Source organism: Nipponia nippon, unplaced genomic scaffold (genome assembly GCF_047370975.1).
Source record: "Nipponia nippon isolate SJK-2023a ecotype South Korea unplaced genomic scaffold, ASM4737097v1 scaffold_8, whole genome shotgun sequence".
Taxonomy (NCBI): domain Eukaryota; kingdom Metazoa; phylum Chordata; class Aves; order Pelecaniformes; family Threskiornithidae; genus Nipponia; species Nipponia nippon.
In genome coordinates this window covers 4,593,828-4,606,749 of record NW_028262402.1, presented here as the reverse complement: position 1 = coordinate 4,606,749, position 12,922 = coordinate 4,593,828, and the positions used below count along the sequence as shown (strand labels likewise).

The window sequence follows — 12,922 nt, the reverse complement described above, 5'->3', positions numbered from 1 at the left end:
AGAGTAATTCCTTACATTTCAGAGTAAGAAAACTTCTGTTCTGAAACCTCCTCCTGTGAAGACAAGCTCTCAAGGAGACTGAATTTACTTGTGTTGGTAGCAACATGTCCTATCTTCAGGACCACCCCAGCCAGTGTAACGCTGGAATGTGTCTTCCAGTGTCTGGCCAGTGTACTCTGAATATCAAGTCTTCGGGTCAGCTTGTAGCAGGACTGCAGGTAGTGACAGGCATGCTAATTTTAAGTGCCGAAAACAGTCTCAGCCTTTTGTGATGACAGTTCTGAGATAGTGCTACATAAGCACTGTGGCTTGAAATGGAAGTGCTTGGTTTGTTCCTGAATATGCAGCAGGAAAGCACTGTGTTTCTAGGTACTGCTAGGTTCCTCTAGTGCAGTACTAGCCCTTTTAACTGGTTCCTGTGATTACAATATGAGAACTCACTGGTGATTGAAAAGGAAGACTGGGTTGAATATTAAGATAAGCAAAAGTTACAAGGCATTTTGCAGGCAGATTTGCTTCTCTTCTTGTGGGAGTCTTTAAGGATTGCTAAATCTGTGAACCAAAGTGATTTGGTCACTGAAGTGTACAGAGTTTAGAAAGCCAGGGAACATGCCCTTATGTAATTCAGCCTGCATAACTACAGGGATATTTGAAATAGAATATGGAAAATGTTGAAGCTCAGGAATGTTTGATGTAAGCACCAAAGGAACTCCTAGATGGTCTTGAGATTAGAAAGTATTTGTTAAAAAAAAATTCCTGTTGATGCTTGGGAGGACCTGTTATAATGTGACAAACTGAAAGATTGCTATGGATAAGCAGTTTCTTTAGCAAGCCACAGGATGACTTCAGCAGTTATACAGTAGGACCCTACTAATATATTAATGCTCCTGTGGTTTTTCTTCATGTTTTGCTACTGCTGATGCTAATGCTGTAATAATATTGTGGTATTGTCATAAATTATCTACACTCAGAGATCTTCAGAGAAGCTAATTTGTGAATGAAATTGTGGAGAGGATGGTTTTGTCTTTGAAAGACCGGACAGAGAATCAAGAAGGCTATGGCAGATTTGATGCATGGAATTGCCACAGATATCTTTTGGTGAGACACTGAATTACTTTCTCTTCCAGTTCTTAGTTTTTTTAAAAGACAGGATTGTTACATTTCTCTTGCTTTTTGTTTGCTGTATCTGTTTGTATTCCTTAGCACATTTAAGATATGTATGACTTCTAGTGTGTAAGGGATCTAAACTTATTTGGAGGCGTTGCCTTTGTTATATATTTTTTAATTTTTTTGAAGGCTGTGCATGTATTGAAATGATTTAAGCTAAACGGTAATTAGCATGTAGTGTTAACATGTAGTGCTAGGAAGATCAGAATATCTAACTGAAATTTAGTGTGATAAAAGGTTACTGCAGCTTGTACTAGAGGGATAACTGTGAGTTCTCCTGGAATTAGATCTATCACAAAAGATCCCAGGACACAGGATGCATTTACTAGTCATTACACACAGTCTAAAGCAGCAGCAAATATGTTTCTCTGACTATTTTTACATTGACATAAAGTTAATGTTAAAAAAGGCAACAGAGCATTTCTTTTTTAATGAGGAGATTATAGTGTCAGAAAATTCTGGCTTTAATAGACTTGACTGAGCAGAACAGAAATAAGTAGCAGGCTGAATCAGATCTTGATGCATGGCTGGAAGCTTACAGTGAAAGACTGGTTATGTATGCTGAGCTGAAATGGGTACATTTAAGGCATTATATGAAAAGTCATGTCAGATCCATGTCTAGCTTACACCTAGAGTAATTACATTAAGAATGTCTATACAGTAATGCCAGAATGCCAGAGAGATCAGAGTTTGAGCCAGAAGCTTTACCATTGGGAACATGGTTTTAATGTCTGGCCACAGTTTTGATAGTTCATTTCAGAATTAAATGCTAATTCATCTCACCTTTAATTTGTCTCACTCTTTGTAGTAAAAATCTCAGGACAAAATTTCTATTTGGTGTACATATGGATAGCTCTGTTGCATTAAACGGAACAACATCGATTTAAGTCAGGTGAGGCCCAGTCCTTTCATCTACTAAAGCAACATGAAAAACAGCTTAGTGTTGGATGGCAAAGCTGGATCTGATTCACTGTTAAAACAGTTTTATTCTGTTTACACACTGGAAAGCAGGGTCGCATCCCCAGTCATCCCTTGTTTTCCTTCCATTGTGATTCCATAAGCTATTTGGATATTGTGAAAAAATATTAAAATTTCAAGGGGAGATAAAGCAATACTTAAGATTCTTTTAGCTGCTATTGGAGACACTGAAGAAATTTTCTTTTCTCAAAAAAAAAAAAAAAAGAAAAGGAAACAAGGGAAAAACCTGTTCACGGTCGCTCCTAGATGAGCCGATTGTAGGTGGTGAAGGAGAGAATATATTCGTTGGGGAAGAACCTTTTGGCCATGAGTAGGGATCAGAGACCTGTGCTGGCTTTGTGCTACTTATCTATGGACAAGTAAGGATGATTGCTTCCCAGGGAAGCTGAGTTGTCTCTACACTGTGTGTATACTGTGTGTAACTCCCCTACTTTGAGGACATCTGTTTTACCCACACAAAATTACCATCTTCTCAATTAAAACTTTCCTTCCTTGAAAACAGAGAGGAAGAAGAGATACACACATTTTCCTTGTAGTGCAAACCATCCACCTTGAGACCAATCTCCTGACCCTTTCTTAACCCATTGCTGGCTGTTCCTGCAAACATGGAAATACTCTCCCTGTGGGAATGAGAAGAATGGCTTGAATGAGCAAATCAGGAGCTATGAATCTATGCTTTTGTTTCAGTGCTTCAGGTTTTTCTAAGCTTTGCATTACATTCTTTCCTCTTAAACAGCTCTCTGGAGTTTGGTCAAGGGACCCAGAATCATTGGAAGAACCATTTTTTCTGTAGTGAAATAGAATACGTTTATTGGTTGTTTTTGTTTTTTTAAATAGTAATAATTAACAAAAATCACTCCATTACAGATTTTGTATGTCTGTAACCAGTGTGAACATCAAAATGTCGTCTTCTTGTACTCACATAGGCTGTCATACTTCAGTAAAGGCTAAAGAACTTTTCTTGAACTGTGGATCCCATTTCGTGCCAAAGCAGCTGAGAACATGAAAATTTTGTGTCTCAGGTGGGAGCTGAAAACGAAATTCAGAGGTTAAAGCTGAAGCAACATGTCTAGTACAAAGGACTAGGAGTCAACTGAATGGAATGGAGATCCCAGATCTGAATTCACCTACATGATGCCTGGTTCAAAGTGTCTTTTAGTTTTCATGTATTTTAACTACATCTTTACAAGGTAGATATACCTAGTTACTACCTGCCTTGGGAGTGTTATACAGCTTTACCCAGGCTCTATGTCAAGGTTGTCTAGTGGAAGCATTGTGAGAAATGCTGAAGAAAAGGGGGAAAAAAAATGGCTGAGTCCTGATAATTGCAAATCAGTTTTGAATCTGGATGACTCTACTTTCTGAGAAAGAGGCTACTTCAACTTCTGGATTGTCTTTGTTTCACTCAATATTGCCCTGTTTGCTTGCTTAAGAAGTAAGGGTAATAAACTCTGTTAGTTTATATGATAAAGTTTCCTGCACCCCACAATGTAGTGCAGAGAGACACTGGCAGGTGGGGGACCCTGAATAACACTCACCCTGGCTGCTCACAGCCCCATCACAGCAGCCATCAGCCCAACAAAAAGCCCATCTCTATAAAGCCGGAGGAGCACAGGGGCACAGTGGCAGGCAGGAACACAAATTAAGGACTTGGAGGAAGGGGCCCTTCCAGGATTGTCCTGGGGGAACCTCACCCCTGTGGCCTGGGAGAGAAATCCTTCAAGGTGAGTCAATGCTGGAGCACCTTACAGACTTCCTGGGGGTTGCTGCCTAGAGGTAGGGGACACATGGGATGCAGAGGAAGGATTTTTTGTAATTGTAATTTTGTAATTGTAATTTTGAAATGTAATTTCAGGATTACACAGGATGTATTATGGGATGTTTAGGAGAGGAACCAAAGAGAGGGAAAGGGATGGATCTGGGTGGTTTGGGAAGGAAGAGGCATGTGAAAATAGAGAGAGGAAGGGGTAAAAAGGACTGGTCATGTGTAAACAGCAGCTGATCAACACATTTCTCTGGTTGTGCCCTGCATCTGAACAGCAGTATGTCCTCTCTTCTTAATACACTCTGTTTCTAAGTATTTTCCTGGGTGAGGGACTGTATTCCATAGTTGTGTGTGAGTATGGGGTCTAAGTGCCAGCACCTAGAGTCAGACCATGGGCTGGAGGATCCATGTGTCATTGGTACCAGCAACTGGAGAGACCAGAATGAGTGGACTTAAGTGCCAGCAGCTGGACTGGGGCCAGGGGTCAGAGATTTGTGTGTCCGTGGTGCCAGTGACTGCAGCGAGTGAGGGTATGTGATAGAGCATGTGAGTGCTAGATAGTATAAGGCTAGACTATCCAGTGAGTAGATAATGTGGTCTGAGAGCCATGTGTGTGCATGTCTCTGATGGTGACACCACAGGGGCTGGCTATTGGAGGGACCAAGGGAGTCCTGGTCATCTGCTATATGTGTGTGCACACACGTGTGTGAGGGAGTCCATACCAGCAAGTGGAATGGGGCTGAAGACTTGGTGGCCCATATGTACAAGACCCAGAGACAGCTACAGGGCAGATGATGTGTCTGAGCCCAGCTGTTGGAGAGATTCACTTTGTATATGTGTGTATACATATATATCCCCACTAGCAGACCTCCATCTGCTTAGCAAGAGAGAGGAACAGGAAGAAGCTAGAAACTGTTGGTACTCACGTGGCTGCTCTGTGTGTCTGCCTGTGTTGAACTGGTCATGTGTATGTGCATATATGTTCTGCACATGTCTTTGCGGGTGTGTGCCTACTGAGAATGGCATGCTCAACCTCACTACTGGTTGGACCTGAGGGCGTGGAGTTGTGGCAGCCTTGCCTCTGTTTGGCTGCTGGATTCTGCCCACCCTAACAAATAATGATAATTTTTTCTCTGCCAGGGACCAGCAATTCCAGTAGGAAATCCACAGTCTCATCTAAATGCTTGTAAAGTACCCACCTTACCTCATTCATGTTATTGAGGGCTGTACAAGTGAAGGACCACTTGCAGGGATAAGAAGAAAAGATTAGTCTTTATTGGAGTATCTGCCATGGGGAAAATGTAGAGATTATAGCCTACCAGAAACACAGAGGTGGAATACCCTACAAAGGCTGTTTGGCTTTCCAAGGGAATTTCCGTCTGGCTGCACTGTCAGACTCTATGTTAGATTTTGTGACTCTCGTGTTCTCATCTGCTTGCAATCAATTGTAATAAACAGTTAGCCTAGCATTATTGTTCATCCATCTGTAAAAGGATCATCTTGGCAGCCAATAAAATAGCACTAATGGAAGCATCTCCACAGTGATAGGAGCTGTAAGGTTCCTAATGCTTTCTCACTTGTACTAGTCAGTGCTGGTCTTGTTAAAACAGATTCCAGAAGAGAGACTCACTTGGTTTTCCTGCTGAGTAGCGTTTCTTTCTTTCTGGGAAGAGTGCAAATATCATTGCGTTTCTCCTCTCAAATATGAAAAACCCTTAGGCCTGAATCACAGAACCCAATAAACATGATAGGGAAAGCTCCACCCAGACAACTTGTTTACACCCAACTGCAGAGGAAATGTTTCATGCTGCATGTGTTTTTAGAGATCTTTGTCAGTCAAATTACTCTAGGGAGCAAGCCTCTAATAGGGCCCAGATGATGTCAAGCTTATGGTGAAGTTTTACCACACACAGCCAAATTGATTTAATAGTTAGCTCCTACCCAAAGAGTTGGTCCTGTTTCTCTCCTGTTTGGCCTTAGGACTGTTTCAGCTGGGGAAACTAATGTGACTGAAAAACCAGTCCCCTTCCCTTTCTCTGAGAGAGGCAGCAGGGGGCAGGACAATTTTTTGCATGCTTTTCTATCTTGAACTGGCTAATCAGTAGAGCTGGTGCTGGCACATAGGGACAACAAGAAGAACATGGCTATTAGCACAGGAGCAGGTCCTGCTTTCGTCAGCTGGCAGCCTTCAGATCACCTGGGGTGATATGTTTAGGCTTGGGTGAGCTGATCTTTCTGATTTCCCATGGTAAGGCCTCTGAGGAAAAAAAAATTATTTTCTTAGCTTTTAGAGTGATGCTGACAATTTGGATCAGGTCTCTTTGCATTCAGACCTTTTTAAAAGGAGACGTGACACTGAGAGGCTGGAAACCTGGTATTTTGAGTTTAGGAACTGTGCTGTGTAGAAGGCAGCCTGATGTCATGTGATTGTGTCTCATCGTGACATCCACAAGTCCCATTTTGTGGGAGAGGGAAGCATTAGCTATATTGCAAAGTGTCTCAGCTCCTCATTTCTAGTACTTGGTCCTGAGACTGGCTACAGAATGTAGAACAGAGCAAAACCATTTAAAACCAAGCTAATAAAAAGCTAAGAACCCTACCAATTTAACCTGAGATTTCTGACTACTGTATGTGTGCTACAGACCTCTCCCTTACAGAGTTGGTGCCAGATACAAGTCAGCCTGTGTTGTACGTTAGCCTGTATGAGTATTAGATGCTACAAATGTGCATTAATATTATTCCACTTTAAAATATATGTGATTCTGTAGGCTATCCTGTATCATCCTCATAATAACAAATAACAGAGTATTTCTGGTCACATTAGGTGGAAGGCAACTACTGTTCTAATGTAATAAAAACTTCTTTGTGTTGATGACAAATCCTTTCTATTTTGGCATGGCAGTTTGCTTGTGAGAAATGTCTTGAACAATGCAGCAGGAACATAGGAAGACTGCTAACTGAGTAGTGATGCAGAATTGCCCAGGCATGGTGAGGTGAAGACTTAACTATCTGTGCCAGTTATGTGTATAATTTTTAAAATTTTATTTCATGAGCTAATGAAACCTGGTTTCTGACCTTCCTTCACGCGATTCTCCAACTCCTGCTCACGTTCTGTCAAAGCTTTCAGAAGGTAAGACGGAGGACATACTGTAACTAATTTTCAACTCCACATGTGCTGAGTGATTAGGTTTTTCCTTAGTGAGGTCACTAGGCTTGTTTTCATCCCTGTCCAGCTGCTAATTCTGTGAAGTCCGAATGACAGTATTTTGAGGTTTGAACTGCTCTCTCAAACATCATTGAAGCTGGATGATGGTTATTGTGGGAAGCAAGACAGACAGTTGGACTGTGTAGCATGTAGTTTATAGGAAATTGGTTGAGAAATGTAATAGAGATATAATTACATATTTTCCCTTAAAAAGTTGTTTGAAGTTAATAACACACATAGATATTACATCTTTGGAATTAAGCATTATTGTCAAGTGTAGTTGCAGTGGACTTTTTGTGAACACTTGTGTAATAAGGTGAGGACAGAAAGTATTGACATCAACTTGCTTTGACAACAGGAGTAACAACCATGCCAGCTTCTGCTTGTGTGTGTGTGCGTATGTCCCAACCCTCACATAAATGTTAGTGTTTCAGATTAGCTTTTTGCCCCTGGGGTGATGGTCACATCATGAAAATGGTCATTACCAGCAGTTCTAACTGCCTGCCTTGCTAATGATCTTGGGTGAGGGATTAAATGTTAAATGGTCACAGAGACACTTCTCTGTGGTTGATGGATTATCAAGGAACAAAGCTGTTTTTGAAGGCTCTCATAAGCCTTGACAGGAATGTGTGATCACATAGGTTCCTGCAGCGGACCAGATTCCAAGTTGGGAACAGGTCATGTTGCTCCATGAAAAGATGACTGTATCTGTTCCCTGTTTGCTATGTGTGTAAGAGTGTTTGGGGTACCATCCATTCTCACACTTCACGCTACATCAGAAATAGTTCAGACTTCCTGCTTGAAGACCCCCAATGAATCCAGTGATATTCAATTCATTTGCTGTGTAGATTGTGACTCCAGAGTGAAGAACTATTTGTACTGTGTGTTTTGCTACTTAGGATTTTGCGGAAGTCTGTCTGTGAAAGAGCTAGATGGGTTTCCTAAGCCCTTTCTCAGTCTTTGCTCAATAGGAGGTTGTTTGGACTGTATGGGAGGAGATCGCTTCTGGAATTAGTGATTTGGCACATGTGCTTTTTAATGCAGTGCAGTTAGTAAGTGGTCTAGGCTTTTGGCACCAATGCTTATTTTGAAATTGCTCAGCACACTTGACAGGCAACTGAGCAGGCTAGCACATGACAGATCAATGTTTTGGACAGTATCTGAACACAGGAACTTTTGATGTGCTGAAACTGTGAACCAGTTCACCGTAAAGCTTATTTCAAAGCCTATAGGAATGACAGCTTTAAAACCCTTGATAGAATAAAGAGTATAGGTTGCTGTGTTTCTGTCTGGACACTTGCATGTTAGGCAACGAGAAGTACTGTGGGAAACTGCCACAACAGGCTGCAGTGCTATAAACTTGGTCATCCCAATTCCACAGTGATTAACACTGACCAAACAGCTACACCCTCACTCCAGAGGCCTTGCAGTCACCTTCTGTGAACCATAATTCAGATTAGCTGTATGGATGTGTATCAGCACTGCAGTTGGGGTGAATGTTGAATGCTGCAAGCAGAAAGCAGCTGTGGGCCCCCAAACCGCCACCTATTTCTAACAGTGAGGTTAACAAGTTTATGGAGAGATTGATGATTTCCTGGAAAAACTAAAACTGGCGTCAGTGAATGAGTCCCCTTTTAGTCCAATACTCCTATTGACTGAAAAATAACCTGACCTGGAGACCCCAAGAGCTGCAAACTTCCTAAAGATTCTTTCCTAAGTGCCACTGTGGCTTTTGTAGAGATTTATAGCAGAATCTTAGCACTAATGAGGAGAAAGAGGAATTCAAACCAATAACAGTATTTTATTGGCAGATGTAAAACACACACCTACCATGTAAAAATATACTGAAGGGGCTAAAAGTTTTTTATTATGAGTATGCCCTTGAGCTGCTGTTTATGCAGCTGTATTTATCTGCTGTGCAACTGTTGTGGTTTAACCCCAGCCGGCAACTAAGCCCCACACAGCCGCTTGCTCATCCCGGTGGGATGAGGGACAGAATCGGAAGAGTAAAAGTGAGAAAACTCGTGGGTTGAGATAAAGACAGTTTAATAGGTAAAGCAAAAGCTCCACACACAAACAAAGCAAAACAAGGAATTAATTCACTACTTGCCATCAGCAGGCAGGTGTTCGGCCATCCCCAGGAAAGCAGGGCTCCATCACGCATAACGGTTACTTGGGAAGACAAACGCCATCACGCCGAATGTCCCCCCCCCCTTCCTTCTTGTTCCCCCAACTTTCTATGCTGAGCATGATGTCATATGGTATGGAATATCCCTTTGGCCAGTCTGGGTCAGCCTCCCTGGCTGTGCTCCCTCCCAGCCCCTGTGCACCCAGCAGAGCATGGGAAGCTGTAAAGTCCTTGACCAGTGTAAGCACTACTTAATAACTATTTAGCAACAGCTTAGCACTACTTAGCAAGAACCAAAACATCAGTGTATCAACATTATTCTCATCCTGAACCCAAAACACAGCACTATACCAGCTAGTAAGAAGAAAATTAACTTTATCCCAGCTGAAACCAGGACACTTGGCAAGGTGATGAAGAGAAGTAACTTCTGGGTAATCTCCATCAAATTTCTGTGTTGCTAAAAGGGTAAGGTTTTCTTTGTGTTTCTTCCCATTTTTTAAAAAATAAAAGAGTATTTTGATAAGTGGAGGAAAAGTGTTGTTCTGGCTTTATGGCTTTTTCTACCCATCTTGTCTCCTTGTTTTGGGCCATGTTACTTTGTACAGATGTTATTTCATCTGCCAACAGAGCCCACTTGTTAACCTGGTGAGAGGTTTGTGGTTGGTTGTGGGGGTTTTTTGTTTTAGTTTTTGTTTTTGTTTTTTTCTCCCTGTAGCTTATGCAGCAGCTTAATTTAAAATGTTTCACAGGAAGGGTGTTGACCAACTGCTGTTGCCTACCAAGTAACTAATCATTATATGATGCACCTATTCTCTCCCAGCATGGGGTAAGAAGGAAGGGGAACTCCCAGCACTGAGTGCTTAGCACTGACATTCTTTTTTCTGGACAGAATTTGGGCTGAAGGATTAAGTCTTTGCACCTCTGTAAAGAGAGTTGGGATGGGGTACTCACAAAGACCTTTGGATCTTGAGCAGAGCAAAACAATGGTAAGCTGTTTCTAAGGAGTTTAATTTCTTATAAGCAATGTCCTTGTAAGTAGTATATACCCTTATAAGTAATATCTTTATAAATATAACGCATGATATTTCTAATGGGGTTTTGAACAAAGTAATTTCCTGAATTAAAATATTTTTTCCTAAATTTTGTTGTGGTTGTCAGCATCAGAAGTGTTATTAGCAAATGGAGGCCTGATTTCTTCATTCAGTGGGATAGTGATAATTCAGCTTGGAGGAGATGCATTTTGTTCCCCTGATCCAAAGTACTTGGTGCCAGAAAACCATTCACTGTGGTAGAGTCCGAACCTACACACAAGTTGGAGGTGTACGGAAATCACTTGAATAAGTTCAAACATACAGAGGCCTTTACTCTAGGTGCCCTAAGGTGAATGAGTAACTGTTGTCTGTTAATCACAGATTGATGGACAGATGTGCTGTGTTGGAAAGAGGCAGAGGAATGGGAGAGAAGATGCTGGGACTTGGAACCTCAAGAGGTTTTGCATTTTCTCTCATCAGCTAAGTTTGCCACTTAAAACCATTTTTCTTTTGCTTCCTCAGAACTTACAGTTTTCAGACAGCAACTTTAGGCAACGTCTTATAAATCTCTTCAGTCTAAAATGTTGCTACTCCTTTGGAAAGCAGTACAGTTTCCAGAGCTAAGAAACAAGACAGTGAAGAAGAGGTGACTATCAAGCAGTTAGATGAAGGACTAGAGTACATTCAGGAGACAAAGGTGAACTCGTACAGTAAATCAAATTCATCCTCTACTCTTCCATCTGTCCCAAAAAATCTAATGAATCGTGTCCATACTTCTTCCGATAACTTAAGCTGGCACCTCCCACTTCTACTATTTTCTGTTCTGCTTGCAGGTTGAACATGCTAGCTTAATAATTATGACCATGCCTATTCTAGTTTAATGGCATTGAGACTTTAAGAGCAGTGCAATTTCCTAGCAGGTCAGAGAAAAAACTTCGTGAAGGATAAGAAGATGACAAGTGTGTGCTATCCATTTTTCTGACATCTTTAAGTCCAGACTTATTTCATTTCCAGTGTGAATCTATTCGACCCAGAGGACCCCATTACCCAGTGGAAACTGGGACACATGTTGTTTCATTGACCAGATTCAAGCTAAGTTAAAAAGAGGTGCCAAAATCCGCTTCAAGAACGTGTTCGGAGTCTAGCTTTATGAACAGATGGCAACTCCAAATGAGACAACTATGGTTTTCTTCCTTGGTCTGCCATTGGCCTGCTGTGTGACCTTGGGCAAATGACTTGCTCTTATGTTTCTTGCTTTCATCTGCTGTTCTCAAAGCACTTGAGGAGACAAATATTTTACACAAGAGACAGTGGGATTGGTTTTGATAAGAATTTTGTGGTTTATATCTTACAGCAGAGAGAAGGGACTATTTGAGAACCAGGTCTTTCACTATTATAATAAAATAGCTTTTATAATCTGGTTTCTTTTTGGTTTATTGTACTGATAAAAGACACCAAACACAACTTGATTACATTAATGGCCTTTAAAGAATTATAAAGAAGGAAAATTCCTCGTGGGTTATACAACTCATTCTGCTTGCAGGTGCAGGCTTTTTACCTCCTAGCTTTTTCTAGTGCTTTGTGCTAGCAATTTACTGGTTTCTGTAGTGTCACTAAATGTGGCTGATTGCAGGGGCACTGTGCTTCCATTGGGTATGTAGGGGACGAAAGAGTCCTAAAATGTAATGTAAATCATGTAGAATACTGATGGCATTCCACTGTAATCCTTGAACAAAATCTTGATTTGACACTACCTTTAAGACACCTTGTCTTGCAACAAAAATGTTTAGGTTGAAAAGCCCTCTGCTGAAGCATCTTGTCCCTGGTGATGGAGGAAAAGAATAGAATGAGAATAAAATGGTAAAAAGTATGGCTGATCTCTGTAGTGCACAGCACAGGGAATGCATGATTTAACTCGCTTAGTGTCCTGAGAGCAGAGAGATTAGCAAAAATAAATTTTTACCTGAAAAAGCCTTGGGAATTTTGCATTCCTTCCTGACTGCATATCTAGGCAGCTTTTTCTCTCTCTTTTATGAGGGATTTGGAGGAACCAGAACTTTACTTCTGCTTTTTGCTTTAGACAATCTTGAGTCCTGCTGTCTGCTCCTTTACAAAATACAATCACTCAAATGCAAGTGCCAAGTCACTTTTTTAGGCAGAATTGCAAATAATGTTATTAATGATCCATCTCTTACCAGTAAAACTGGAGCATGAGCTGGGAGAAGCCTGTGTAACCCAGCCCTCCCACTCAAACAGATAGGTTTGCTACAGAGCCAGTCTCCAAAATTCTGAAGGCTGGCTGCTTTCCTTTGAGACAGGCTGCAGAATCCACAGAGGACGATGGATGAGTCTGCTATGATGACCTCATTAACTGATATCCTCCTTTCCAGGTAGTATCTTCTGCATCATACTGTAAACTAACATGGTAACAAAACAGAACTTGGCGTATAAATAAAGGCCTGGAGAGAGACCTGTGCCAGTCATCACCAATAGAAACCATCAGCTTCTATTTTCCAAAATCTGGTGTAACACTATTCTCATTTAGGAACTAGTTAGGATTAAAAGATGGTCATAGTTTGAGATCTTATAAAAGAAAGTAAGGTAGGTATAAGGGGTTAGTTTATGCTGTAGTAGGAGGCTTCACACAA

General features: G+C 41.2%; 1 protein-coding gene across 3 annotated transcripts in view; it reads left to right on the top strand.

Annotated features, from left to right (window-relative positions):
- The window catches only part of MOB3B (MOB kinase activator 3B), a 108,699-nt gene that overhangs the window by 9,155 nt on the left and 86,622 nt on the right, over positions 1-12,922 (top strand). The window contains exon 3 of one of the 3 annotated variants that reach the window (XM_087742500.1): positions 972-1,098. The exons of the other annotated variants lie outside the window; for them this stretch is intronic. The gene's annotated coding sequence lies outside the window, so the exon portion shown is untranslated. The remainder of the gene's footprint in view (positions 1-971; positions 1,099-12,922) is intronic. 3 annotated transcript variants of the gene reach the window in all.